Here is a 15,506-nt window from a genome sequence, read left to right on the forward strand (position 1 = left end):
TTAAATGTAAATTTTATGCTGTATATTTGAAGTATTTTATATATCTTATACATTGACTTTGGAGTGTTTTAATACTATAAATTCCAATATAATTTTTCATATACAATAGAATAACATTTTACATTGCTCATTTCCTAGCATATTGAAGATGGATCAATGAATAAGGCACCATCAAGTTGTCATAGCCGTTTAATGATAATATATGAAGGATTTTTTTTACTGTTATTCTGTTTCTTTCAATTCATGGTAACATTGAAAGACAGAATTTAATCGGTTGAGTGCAACTAGCTGTATAGCACCGGCCTAAAACATTAACATTTTGGATGATTTTGAATTGAATAACTTGATACTTTTCAATGCTCAGTCAGTGAGATGACATTCAAAATTGTATGTACAAACAAATGACGCACCGGGGTATTGTATGGCTGGTACAAACATGTAATTGTAGTGGTAATGCCTTTTACCAACCTCTGTAGAATACGTGTCAACCTTCCGCCAGCACTGCAGCACCTAGATTGATATGCCTCGAGAAAAATATCCCCTGCAACATATAGCAGAGTTATTCTATATGCAGTACTTATAATGTATTAAAAATGGTGTTTATGTATTTTCTCTGCAGCTTTTGTAAATCATCACGGATTTCACCATCTATCCTTGTACTGCAGGCCTCGCCCTATCCAAATGTAAATAACAAAGGTCACGGCCATTTGAAACGCCTTGTGGTTCAACAACTCTAATTATATTTACTCACATTATCTGAGTCTCTCTTGCTGCCATTTCAATTGTGCAAAAAGCTCCTCTATCCAAGTTCAGATTACCGAGAAAAGGTACATTATTACATACATATATATTGAGACAGGTATGCATATTTCCAGTCATATGGTAAAACTCACCTGCACAAGCTAGTGAATGTCCTACCCACTATGAAGGCTGACTAGTTCCTCTTAGGTTGCTTCTAATAGGTAGGAATACCTAGGTTTTAAAACAGAATGAATTAAACTTTGTAACATTTTGCTTTTGAATGACCTACTCTGTGAAATTACAGCGACAAACTAATCCTTTAGGACCAAGGGCTCTATCAATCTTTGGATTTTTCTAATGTGGAAGCTACTCAATTGCATCTCAGAAATCAGGGAGTAATTACTCATGCAGACAGCACAAAATGAAAGAAAAAATGCAAGTTCTGCTGAGTATCCCTTTTGGAACAAGCTGCAGAATAGTCCATGCAGTCGCTATAATCAGTCAAATTCTTCTACTAATTTTTCAGGTGTTGAAAGCAATAGTGAGAATACATGCTGCGAAAGTTAACAAAGCAAAGCAGACTTAATGGAGGTTTGTTCTGTGACTGAAGTACCTCTCTCCTGCAAGTATTTTCTATGCAAAGATCTGTTGAAGATCTACGCCACAGAGATAAACTACTTCTTGCGCGCAGTGAAATCTAATGTGCCTCTCCACATGCATGCATTACATTTCACAATATGTGGATTGTTGGAAAACAATCCTTTTATTCCTGGCTCATTTTATGGTTCAGACATAGATCATTTGTTTATTCTTAGCCCTATAGGAGCTTCATGCTTTTATGCAAACAGTTTTGTTTAGAACACTTTTTGAAACACATTGAAATACCACATCCATTGTGTTTTCCCCAAGAATATCTTCAAAATTATTTGGGTGAATTTAAATTTTTGAACTTTTTTTTCAAAGCTTAAATATCTTAATTTCCTTGACCAGATAAAATGGGGAAAATATTCCTTGAAATAGAAATCTCATATTATGGTATAGTGCTTTGTAAAACCCATAATGTAAGTAAGCCTGTTTTATATATTTTAATATTGTGTAAACATTGGTGATTATAAGTCAACTTGGAAAGCAATCACTTAGCATTTTTTTAAAGGCGTGTCTACAGATGTCATTTTGGACAAAGGGTTGCAAGTGTGGAAAACAACCAAGTATGAAATTAAAGAAATAGCATCAAGTGATTTTTAATGGAGACATGAATAAAATTAAATGACAAGGAAATGTTCATTGACTATTATTGTATAAAACTAATAATCACCAGACTGTTATTTAGATCCTGATTCAGACAAATTAATCAAATAATCTAAATATTTTAACAATTCTCTTCTAAATTTGCTTTCCTATGAATTTTGTAAAAAACTATAGAAGTTAATTATCATTTTTGTAACCAAGCAAATTTGTAACAATTTCCCTTTCAACCCTAATTTAACAACAATGGCAATTATGCTATTTGCACCCAAATCATTGCATTGCAGAGTTTGCATTTTTGATAACTCTGTGAAGGCTTTTCTTGCCCAAAGTTCCAGGTTCAAACTCTACTCATTCTTGTGCACATAAGGCTGACTGAAAAGCTTTGCTATGGACAGCCAGAGATTTCCTGAGGAGAGTGTAAGTAGCTCAGCTAGTAGCACAATAGAAATAGAAATCCTTACATTATGAAAACTGACAGTGTGGGGCATCGTTGGCAGGTCTAGTAATTCACCTGCTTGAAGAAGTGAATGTCAAGTGAGCAATGAACAATGCATTATGACAATGTCTTAGGCTGGACTTTTTTCTGCATGTATTTGTTAAGTAAAGGAGCCTGGGATAGTTAGCATCTTAATGTAAGGGCAGGTGTGCAAAATATATCTGGGTATCATTGACTTGTGTGATTGAAGTCATGAAAGACAGTTGCATTTGAATTGCCAATCCAACTTAAATGAATATTAAACATATTAAAAGGAGCAAAGGGATCCAGGGATACAGTTACAAAAATCGTTAAAAGTAGCACTGAAGGTTAACAAAACCTAAAATATGCAACCAAAGCACTGCAGTTCATCTCTAGAGAGATAGAATTGAATAGTAGAGAAATTATAGAACCTTGATTAGACCACACGCGTGTACTTTGCACAGTTTTGGTCTCCATGTCACAGAATGGATAGGGAGTTTTTGGTGAAGGTACACAGAAGATTTACAAGCAGAACAACAGAACTGAGATGTTACAGCTGCTTGAAAAGACTGATCAGGCTGGGGTACATTTCTCTAGAAAGAAGAAGACTGAGAGGTGACCTGATAGAAGTCTTTAAAATTATGAAGGGGTTCAATAGCACAGAAGTCTCCACTTGTGGACGAACGTAAAAATAGCAATGCTAAATATGAGATGGTCACGAATAAATCCCATTAGGAATTCAGGAGAAATGCCTTCACTCATTAGTTAGAGTGGGGAACTTGCTATTAGATAGAATGGTTGAGGTGAATAGCACACATGCATTTAAGGGAATGCTAGATATGTAAATGAGGGAAATTATTGATAGAATGAGATGCAATAAGGTGGGAGGAGGCTCCAAGGAGCATAAATACAGCAAAGGCTGTTGGGCCAAATGGTCGGTTTCTGTGCTACAAATTCTATGTAATACACACATCCAGAAAAACACACTGGATAAAAGCAAATTACTGTGGATGCTGGAATCTGAAACCAAAGAAAAAATGCTGGAAAATCTCAGCAGGTCTGGCAGCATCTGTAGGGAGAGAAAAGAGCTAACATTTTGAGTCCAGATGACCCTTTGTCAAAGCTATAAGGCAGAGAAAGTGGGAAATACTTATACTGTGGAGTGAGAATGAAAGATGAGTCATAGCCACAGAAACCCAGGGAAACGGGGCGCTAATAGCCACAGAAACCACGGGGAAAGAGTGCTAATGGCAGTCCCCAGAGAGGATAAAAGGTGTGAAAGGCCAAACAGCAGAGAAACTAATATCAGAGGGTAAACTGTGACATATGTAGATGTGTGTGTGGGGGGGGGGGGGTGGGGGGGGGGTTGGGGGGGGAGACAAAGGGTAGAAAGGGTAAGGAAAGGTGGCTAAGATAGAGGGGAGGAGTGGTTAAATATATATAAAGAAAGACAAGAGAGAAAGAGATGGTAATAGACAGTTAAAATGAAATTGGATGAAAACAAATGGGTCAAGGTGGGGTCGAGCTAAGCATATGACGTTGTTGAATTCGACTTTGAGACCGGAAGGCTGTAGCGTCCCTAATCGGAAGATGAGATGTTGTTCTTCCAGTTTACGTTGAGCTTCACTGGAACATTGTAGCAGGCCAAGGACAGAAATGTGGGCATGGGAGCAGGGTCTTGTGTTAAAATGGCAAGCACCGGGAAGGTCAGGGTCCTGAATGCGCCCAGACTCTGATTCCATATACACATCTGTGCTGCTTTAATTTACAGACAGTTAATTAGTTATACTATAATACTTCATAAAAATTGCTTTCTTCATAACAGGGTCATATCGGTTTCAACTTTACCACTCATGGAAAGCTGTTTCTTGTTGGTGGATGTTTTATTTTCAATTGACTTTTCCTGCTTGAACATTTACTAATATTATCAAAGTGATGATGCAAAAATTTCATCAAAAATTTATAGCTGCTCAAAATAACTGTTGTGCTTGGAAACTGCTTTCATCTGACCTCAAGCTGAATTTTAAAAGAGAGTTCCTCCACTTTATAGCATCAATGCCACACAGCTCCAAGTAACTTCAAATGATTGTCTAATCACACCAGGAAATCCATCCACAAGTGTCAACTACTTATATTTTCATACTTACATTTTTCTTTATTTCTGTAGCTATCTAAGAAATAGAATCAATGATTTTGGGATGATTGGATAGACAAAATAATCAATTTGTGATGACTTACTACATAAACTACTACAGAATCTGGTCATCCCTTATGCTTATGAATTATGCAGTCCAATTCTACACTAATCTTTTGGCACATTACACTACTCTACATAATCTATTATATGGTAAGATTCTTGCATTTGTATGTACTACCTGTATTAAAACACTTTTGTCCTGTTATTGTCACAGCCATACATGTGCCACATACTCTTCCATATTATTTCCATCCCATCTGTGTACTGCTAAGGTATGTATAAGATATCTATACATACCAAGATAATTATGTTTGAGATGGTAAGGCTAATGGTAAATAAATAATCTTTATTATTGTCACACGTAGGCCTACATTAATACCGCAATGAAGTTACTGTGAGCTAGCCACCAAACTCTGTCTCCTAGGTATGATAACCCTGACACTAGATGGTGCTCTAGGTAAATTTCATTTAAAGTTGCCCCCCCCCCCCCCCCGGTCACTGTGTTCCTTGCAGATAAGTTTAATCTTTGTTTTAACTTTTTGTTTTATCACCTCCAGCACTCTACATCCCATCCTGGGTCTCACAGTATTCATCCTTCGCTTGACCATGTAGTAAGATTTCTTTGGTTCTTCTTGGGACTTCTTTAACAAATGGGGATAGAAAGGTGAAAAAGGTGAAGAGGTCATACAGACCCGCGGCCTCAGGCCTGTTCTGACAGTCAATTATATCATGGTTGATCTATAACTTAACTCAATCTATCCACCTTGATTTCTTATCCTTTAACACACTTTCCTATTAAAAATCTATGACACGGAGTTTTGAAATTTTTAACTCACCTTTCCTCAACAGGTTTTTTTGCAGGGAAGAGTTCCAGATTTCCATTCCCCTTGGTGTGAAGATGTGTTATTCGAGATCACACCTGAACAGTCTAGCTCTAAATTTAGGGTTATAAACGACTCTAATGACTCTAGGATACCCCTTTGTGCTGGACTCCATAACCAGAAAGGTTGCCAATATGGCCAGCTGCCAGGCAGAAAGTGGAAGATGTTGTTGAAAACTCACCACTATTCTTAGAAGTCCCCCTATACCAAAAAGGGCCGACATTCTAAATGGTGAACAGGGATTCTCACTCCCCGACTCCAATGCAGGCTTCAGTGGGTGCTGTTCAGGTCAAACTATGTTTTCAAGTTATCCCCCGGTATAACCGAAGATTTCATCTACTTACCACTGAGTAGCATCGATACTGGGTCCCGCATTTGTAAGTAAGTAAAGTAGACTTTGGAATAACCACTATTTCAGGATAAATTAAGTTAATTTATTATTATATTTTTTCTTTTAAAAGCTGCAATTACTGTCTTTACAGAAAGGTAAAAAGATCTTGCTTCTGGATCCTTCTGGTTGGTTGAAGGGACCTTCAGGCCCAACTTGACAATCAATCTTCTTTTTAAAATCTGCTCTTCTTTAGATGTATTCGCTGATGAGCTCGGCTGCTATGTCCTATCTTTCCCATGTACCGAGCTGTGAGAGCTGGCTCTGCTGGCTGTCTCTGAGCTGACTCTGAGCTGACTATGCCTACTCTTTAAATTCTAATCTTCCTTAGATGTATTAGCTGTTTTAGCACGGCTGCTTTGCCCTGTCCCTTTCCCATGGCCGAGCTGACTGCAAGCTGACTCTGCTTGCTTCTCTTGTTCCTTCTCTGCTTCTCCACCTCTTTGCTTCTCTCTGAGATCTGGTTCTGCTAGTTCGTGCTCTGGTCTCTGGGTTTATATTCTCTTTCTAACAGTTATTAAGTTTTTATGACTTTATTGTAAAGTAACTCTTATTTCACTTTGATTGTAAAAAGTATCTTTGATCTAAACATTCTGATACAACTAAGTATTCATTTTGACATGACCTCATCTCTCAGGTCTCTGATTACATTGTTTCCTTTGTGATCGTCAAAGTTCCTTTGTGATATTCAAAAATGCTTTGGTGTCAATAGGGGTGTGAATTTTAGTTTGGTTCCTGTCATTTCTATAGTTTTATTTTCCAATTGTGTCCTCAGCTCATAATTTTGACTTTGATTTTAACTTTAAATTATGTTTCTCGTAGACTGATAGTCTCCAGTTTTCTTTAATTTACTTGGTGTTAGCAGAATTTCACACCTAGAATTGTCACCAAATTCAACTGAACCTGACCCTTTCCTTTCCAGCTGCTTACTAAGATAGTTAAGTGTGAACCATTGTTTTTAGCTTCATACAAAAATCCTGTTTGTTTTGTTTGCTAAGCCTGTTTGACTAAGGCTATCTGCATTTTATAATCCTGCTCTTTGCAGCTGCTGTGAACCCTTCGTGGAATCTTTCCCTACATTCTCTCATGTTTCTCTCAGACCAGATATTGCCAGACTTCCATGTTTCAAATGACTCATCTTTCCATATTATCAATTACAAAGAAAAAGAATAAATGAGGTGCTGCCATTAAATTCCTCTGCTTCGCTGGCCTTGCTGGGTTCCCTGGCTATTTCCGGCCTCCCCCACACCTCTTCCACCTCCCTGCAAATATCAGTTCCTTAGGTATTGCTCACAACTTATATTAGACTAATCCCCTTCACCAGGTTTAATTTCTGCTGCTAATTTTTACAGTTATGACAAAGAATGTAAGAGGAGAAGAATTTTTTTTTTAAGCAGGGCATTGTTGGAACATGCAATGGTTTGTCACAGGGAGTAGAAAAACAGAAACCATTTTGCCTTTTTAAGGAAAATAGGAGGATAGGAAGAACATGCGGGACTACAGGAAGAGCAGGGCAGTGAAATTAGATACAGAAGAGCGGGCACAGACATGTGGGATTAATTTTCTCCTCTGCTGTAAACCTCCGCAATTTGATGGACTGGAATTTTGAACAGGCCACATCAGAATAAATCAGAATAGATCACTTTCCCTCATTCAGGGGCGGCACGGTGGCACAGTGGTTAGCACTGCTGCCTCACAGCTCCAGAGTCCCAGGTTCAATTCCGGCCTCAGGTGACTGTCTGTGTGGGGTTTGCACTTTCTCCCCACGTCTGCGTGGGTTTCCTCCGGGTGCTCCGGTTTCCTCCCACAGTCCAAAGATGAGCAGGTTAGGTGGATTGGCCATGTTAAATTGCCCTTAGGTTTGTCCAAAAGATTAGGTCGGGTTACTGGGTTACGGAAATAGGGTGGAAGCCTGGGCTTAAGTAGGGTGCTCTTTCCAAGAGCCGGGGCAGACTCGGTGCGCCGCATGGCCTCCTTCTGCACTGTAAATTCTATGATAATCTATGATATGCTGGCCTTGGCGAGGGTCCAGAGGAGGTTCACAAGAATGACCCCTGGAATGAAGGACTTGTCAAATGAAGAACAATTATTGACTCAGGGTGTGCACTTGATGGAGTTTGGAAAGATGAGGGGGGAATCTCATTGAAACTTACAGAATACTGAGAGGCTTAGATAGAGTGAACATAGAGAGGATGTTTCCACTAGTCGGACAAACTAGAAGAACCTGAGGGCATATCCTCAGACTGAAGGGACAATCTTTTTAAACAGAGATGAGGAGGAATTTCGTCAGCCAGAGGGTGGTGAATCCGTGGAACTCATTAGGCGGGATTCACCCCTACCCGGCGGGGTGGGAGGTCCCGGCACCGAGGAGTGGTGTGAACCACTACGGCGTCGGGCCGCCCCAAAGTTGCAGAATCCTCCGCACCTTCAGGGGCTAGGCCGGCGCTGGAGCGGTTTGCGCCGCGCCGGCCGGCGGGGAAGTGGCTTGGCGCCACGCCAACCGGCGCCGAAGGGCCTCTGCCGGCCGGCATGAGTTGTCGCATGTGCGGGAGCGCCAGCGTGTGCTGGCGTCATCCCAGCGCATGCGCAGGGGGGATCATCTCCACGTCGGCCATGGCGGAGGACCACACCAGCCGATGCAGAGGAATAGAGTGCCCCCACGGCACAAGCCCGCCCGCGGATTGGTGGGCCCTGATAATGGGCCAAGCCACCGTGGGGGAAACCCGCGGGGCTAGATCCCCCGTGCCCCCCCCCCGAGAACCACAGAGGCCGCCCGCGCCACCAGGTCCCGCCGGTAAGGACCTACTCTAATTTACGCCGGCGGGTCTGGCAAAAAACGGGTGGCCACTCGGCCCATCGCGGAGAATTCGGCAGTCGGCAGGAGCGGGATTCACGCCACCCCCCCCCGGCGATTCTCCGACCCGGCGGGGGGTCGGAGACTCCCGTCCAATCGTTCCAGACGGCTGTGCAAGCCAAATCACTGAGTGACTTAAAGACAGAGATAGATAGGTTCTTGATTAATAAGGGGATGAGGGGTTATGGGGAGAAGACAGGAGAATGGGGATGAGAAACATATCAGTCATGATTGAATGGCGGATGAGACTCAATGGGCCGAATGGCCTGATTCTGCTCCTTTGCCTTAATGTCTTTTGGTCTTCTGAGGCCTCCGGTGGTGGAGCAATCAACCACCCCGTGAGTCTTGTCAGATATGTGCTCCCCCACTACAGGGGCTGGGTGCTAAATCTCGTATATAAGTGTTGTATAAAGTCTGCCAGGTATGATACTGACAGTTCAGATGTGGCTGAGATCTGGTGTATATTGTAAATACTAGTGTGCATTAATAAACCAAGTTTTCTTAAAGCCACTCGGTCCGGACGCGATTGTGCTTCACAAAACTGGCGACGAGGATATAACTGGATTGCCATCAACACTACTACACCGTTGGGTCAACCACCTCCTTAGTCTGCTACACCAAGGTTGGACTTTTTTTAAAATATGCCGCTGTTTGGAAGATTAAATGTGTTTGATGCCAGCTTAAAGGATTCGACAGCATACGCAGAATGAATGCATTACTTTTTCCAGGTGGACAATATCACAGACAATGAGCGTCAGACAGTAATTTTGCTAACTGCCTGTGGTGTGCATACCGAAGGTATGATACATATGTTTCACATATCCTGTAGCTCCAGTTAGTGAATAGTGGTGGACATTTTAACTACCCCATCAGTAATTGTGCGAAGATACTGTTTCAATACGATGAAAAGGACCTCTGGAGACCAAGATTTTGTCCCGATTGCGCAAGATAGCCGAATTTTGTGACTACGACGCTTCCTTTTCAGAAATGTTATGAGACCATTTTGTCTGAGGTGAATAATGTCGTGACTCAAAACAAATTGCTGACTGAACCATCTTTAAACCTGCAATAGGCCCCACAGATTTTCTTTTCCCTAGAAAGTGCTGAGCGTGGAGTGCAGGAGATTCAGGGAAGGAAGTTAACGCCCTGGGACGCAACCCCTCCACCCTCACGACAAATACCCCACCCTGGACTGAGCGCCTTAGAGGCCCAGCCCATTGGTCGAAGACCGAATCATCCTGACGCATACCTCTCCACAGTCCAGAGAGGGTGAGCCAGGACTTTGTGAGGCATGTGGTCGTAGGGCCTGGAGGGAACACAAACGGCTGGTTAGCCAGAGATGCCGGTGTCCCGTTCATGACAAGCGTCAACCGAGGGATCTCACTTTCCATCTGCATGAACCAGAAGAGGAGGAGTACATGCAAATGAATTGTATGGTGGCACCCCGCGTGGTCCGCATTAAGACCGAACCGGAGCATCCAGAAAATTTGGTCAAAGTGCTCCGTCGATTCTCAGAGTCAGGGGTTTGCCTGCGGAGAGCGAAGTGTGTTTTTCACACCAGAGAAATTGTGTATCTAGACTACCGAGTTGATCATGAGGGTTTACACCCAGTCATGGATAAGGAACGTGCCAGTTAGCAGGCTCCTACCCCCCACAAATGCTTCGGAACTTCAGCCTTTTCTAGGTTTGGTGAACTATTATGGCAAGTTCATTCCCAGCCTTGCAACTCTGTTGGCCTTTTTAAAAGAACAGGAGTGGGCGTGGAAATGGCAGCCAGAAGAAGCTTTCCGGAAGTAAAGAAGCAGCTGACTTCTCCCGGTTTGCTCACTCATTATGATCCCATCAAACCCTCATTGTCACGTGTGATGCATCACCATACGGCATTGGTGGCGTTTAATCACTCCGGATTGAAGATGCCAGCAAGAGGCTCATTGCTTTTGCTTCCTGGGCACTGGTTGTGGCCGAACGCAATTCAATGCACATCGAGAAAGAAGGTCAGGCAGTGGTCTTCGCTGTGAAGAAATTCTATCAATCCGTGTCCGGTCGACATTTCACGATTTATCAGAGACCAGAAACTGCTGCTCAGTCTTTTTAAGGAAGACAAGGCAATTCCTCCCATCGCCTCCATCAGGATACCACAAGGGCCCTTCTGCTGGTCACCTGTCAGTATTTCTTTGAATCTGTCTATGTATATGTTTCTGGAACATACCTCTTCATTCACCTGAGGAAGGAGCAGCGCTCTGAAAGCTAATGACATCGAAACAAACCTGTTGGACTTTAACCTGGTGTTGTAAGACTTCTTACAGTATTTATTTGAGCATCGTCCTGACATACTGATCACCAATGCGGATGCATTGAGACGATTGCCCTTGCAAAGGAGCCCTCCTTATCCTCCCTGGACAGATGAGGTAGTGGCCATGCTCAACTTTATGGATTTGTTGCCTGTAACTGCATCCCAGATCCATGAGTGGACACAGCAAGACACTGTCCTTTTGAAGATTTTGCATATAGTCCAATAGGGGTCAGCATATGTCGTTTCCAGACAAGTTGTCAGCATTCTCAACAAAGATGTCCGAGTTTACATGGAGGATGGTATCCTGCTGTGGTGTATGCGCATTGTCATTCCAGAAAAAGGCCACAACCTGATTTTGAGGGACCTATATATTAGACACCCTGTGGTGTCCAAAGTCAAAATATTTGCAAGTAGCTATGTTGGCCAGACCTGGACGCTGAAATTGAGAAAGTGGCCCAGTAGTGCGACGTATGCCAGGAGCACCAGAAGCTTCGGCTTGCCATGCCCCTTCACCTCTGGGAATGGTCGGAGCCACCGTGGGCTCGGCTGCAAGCCAGGTTTGCAGGGCCATTTCAAGGCTCAATGTTCCTCATCCTGATCGATGCCCATTCTAAATGGTTAGAAGGTCATAAAATGTTGGCGACTATCTCCAGGGCGACCATCGAAAAGCTATGTTTGTACGCACGGCATCCCAGGAGTGTTGTTACTGACAATGGAACGTCCTTCACGAGTGAAGAGTTCTCGGGATTCCTGAAGCTAATGTGGTGCGACACATCCGTACGGCTCCGTTTCAACTGACTTTGAGTGGGCAGGCGGAAAGGATGGTGCAGACATTCAAAACCAGTCCAGACACGAGGCTGGACAGGTTTCTGTTCTGTCACAGAAACATTCCGCAAGCCGCGACTGGGGTGGCTCCTGCTGAATTGCTAATGGGCCAGAGGCTTCAAATCTGTCCAGTATGGTTTTCCCTGACATAGGTGGGAAAGTACGCCACAGCCAGGAACACCTGGTTTAGCTCACAGGGCTAGATCGCTGGCTTTTAAAGCAGACCAAGGCAGGCCAGCAGCACAGTTCAATTCCTGTACCAGCCTCCCTGAACAGGTGCCGGAATGTGGCGACTAGGGGCTTTTCACAGTAACTTAATTGAAGCCTACTTGTGACAATAAGCGATTTTCATTTTGTTTCATTTCATTGCCCCATTCATCGACGATCGCCCTGATTTTTTTGTTGTTGTAGGTGATGCAGTCTATGTTAAAAGCTTTGCAGACGGCACCTGCTGGATCTCCGGGACCATTGCCCGCCAGACAGGGCTGGTATCTTATCAATTACAGGCATTAGGTTGCATCATGCATAAGCACATTGATCACATTCGGTCGAGACGACCAATTCTTCGTAAAGTTCCTCGAAGGGAGGAAAGTTCTTCTCAAGCTAAATCCGATGCCCAAAGAGGCCAGTGCTTTGCCCCAAGGGGGTCCGAATGCCGACATGAGAGCGGTTGATGATACCAATTCGGATATGAAAATGCAGGCATCGGAGATCTCCAAACGGGAGCACACAGCACAGCAGCCTCAGACAGTGCATCGACCACAGCGTTCATCTTGGAAGTGGCGTGCGCCGTCCTGGTATACACCGCCCGCTCCAGAACTGCGAGTCACAGACGCGCAGACAGATGCAAAGAGGCTCGGCCGCCCTCCTACTCAGCAGTTGTCAGAGGAATCTTCGGCTTTGTGGGGGAGGGATGTTATAACCCACAGGAGACCTACAGGGTTGGAGCAATCAACCTCCCGTGCATCTCGTCTCATCTAATTCGAGCTTAGGGGAACCCCAAGTCATCCACAGCTAAGTCTTGTCTAAAGCCATCCAGGTATGGCACTCACCGTTCAGAGCCATCTGGGATCTGGGTGTACATTGTAAATACTAGTGAGTGTTTCTTAAAGCTACTCAGTCTGGACTCGTTTGTGGTCAACAAAGCTCACCTCAGTGACAGAATCTCTTACTGCACTGTCACTGAAGATCTTTGAGTGTGATTGCTAAAGTTGTGCGAACAATTGTCTTCCATTTTCAGGTCTTTTTAAAAATCTTACTCTCCATTGTTTTGGCTCTAATTCCTTAGGTTCATTGGGAGAGCTTCAAGTGCCCAAATTTTCGAAAGTATATGGCTTTGAAATTGAGCACCATAATGCTATCAGCATCTGCACCAAGGATGTGATCACTAAACAGACGCATGCTAGCCTTAACCTCCTAAAGTCAGCATGAACCTCTCAAAGGGAAATTGGTCCCATGCAACAAGAGTGGCTGTATCTGTCTCTGAAATGCTCGGCTAAAAGGGAAAGCACAACAAATGGAGCAACATAAGAACATAAGAACTAGGAGCAGGAGTAGGCCATCTGGCCCCTCGAGCCTGCTCCGCCATTCAATGAGATCATGGCTGATCTTTTGTGGACTCAGCTCCACTTTCCGGCCCGAACACCATAACCCTTAATCCCTTTATTCTTCAAAAAACTATCTATCTTTATCTTAAAAACATTTAATGAAGGAGCCTCTACTGCTTCACTGGGCAAGGAATTCCATAGATGTATGAGAGAGTTTCCAGGTGTCCCCATGCAGTGCTGGAGGTATTAATGATGGAGGGAAGACACCATAATTCTCCAAGGGGTCAAGGGGCTATCAAGACACAACCTGAGAAGAGAATGAGAGCTGCTCACCAGGATGGTCAATTCCCAAAGTCTAACCATGAGGACTTGACAGCAGTGCCGCAAAGCACTAACTCATATAGATGGTCAAGGTCAGTGAAAGCATCTTCATGTAACATCCTCTACCTACTGTTCCACTGGTATCTCAGGCTATTTAAGGCACCATACTTTCCATCATACCCTTGCACAGGCCCTCGAACAACCCTGAGCTTGTGAGCCCACTTCCAATTGCAACACTTTGGCATGAGTGACAGCAGTCTGGGATTGGCTGGCCGAAAGGCAACAGCAAGAGAACTGGTGGAATGGCAGTGATGGAGGCACTAATCCAGTCATCCTAAGGGAGGACATCAAATCCATGCACCATAGGGTCTTTGCCACTCTCCCGGGTTGGAGGTTCTGCAATCCTAGTAACCTGCTGGAGGGCAGTTTGCAGGACTGCTGTGAGAGCATGAATTCCCACTGAGCACTGCAAGAGAGAGGTAGGAATGTCAGTTAATGTGTTGCAGTGCATTTGGGTGATATTCCTCCCATAGCTGAATAGCTGGTGATATGTGGAGGTAGCGAGATGGGCATGTAAGTCTGGCAGCATTAGTACATGTGTGAGAGTGAAGCGAAGCTTCTGAATGCTAAGCATGAGTGCTGATTGCTGTTGCTTGAGTGATGGAGGGTGTGGTGCATTGCACAGCAGGAAATATCGGTGGAGCAATGGGTAAGAGATGTCATGAGAAGAGGCCTTCACTGGCCTTGACCATTTATGTGAGATCATTGAACTTTTTTCAACACTGCAGTCAGCTTCATGGGGCCAGACACCAGGAGTTCACTCCCCTGGCCAGCTCCCATTAACTTATTAGGTTACGTCTTTATAGCCCCCTAGCCTCTTGCAGGATCATTGTGTCTTTCCTCTGTCATTAGTGCCTCCAATGCTGCATCAGAAAATCTGCGATCCCTCTCTCTTGCATGTTTCTCCATTTATTGTGTTTGTCCCTCGAGTGAAGTGGCCCCGTGACAGTTACAGCCACTCTTGTTGCACGAGTACACCTTGACTTTAAGAGGGGCAGGTTGCCTTTAAGAGTTTCAGGCTCAGGGGCTAGCCATACATATTGTTGGGTCACCTGTTAAGTGTACAACCAGTCAACGGCAATTTCTGCCGAGGGTTGCAGACTGGTATAACTAAAACAAACGGGCAGCATAAAGTCTGTGTAATCCCTTCCTCAATGGGACTGGGCGTGGGGCAGTTACTTCTCCGAAAATGGGCTTTATCCAATTCTTCTCTCTTTATCGCTCCCTAGTAATTTGGATACGTTTTCAGAATCAAGTTTGGAACAAAGACAAACAATAATCTTATTTCATAATTTTTATTAAGCAAAGGACTTCCTTATCCCTCCATAAGATTTCACCTGTGTCTTCCAAAATGGTAGAACATCACGTAAGACCTAATTTTCTTCAGCGTGAAGTATTACAGAAATTTATTAAACAAACCAAAAATAATCGTTCTATTTAGTTATATACTTTAAAATAGAAGGTCTTTGATAATAATAATATAATAATAATCTTTTATTGTCATAAGTAGGCATACATTAACACTGCAATGAAGTTACTGTGAAAAGCCCCTAGTCACCACATTCTGGTGCCTGTTCGGGTACACAGAGGGAGAATTCAGAATGTCCAATTCACCTAACAGCACCTCTTCGGGACTTGTGGGAGGAAACCGGAGCACCCGGAGGAAACCCACACAGACACAGAGAGAACGTGCA

This window comes from Scyliorhinus torazame, chromosome 2 (assembly GCF_047496885.1).
Source record: "Scyliorhinus torazame isolate Kashiwa2021f chromosome 2, sScyTor2.1, whole genome shotgun sequence".
NCBI classification, from domain to species: Eukaryota; Metazoa; Chordata; class Chondrichthyes; order Carcharhiniformes; family Scyliorhinidae; genus Scyliorhinus; species Scyliorhinus torazame.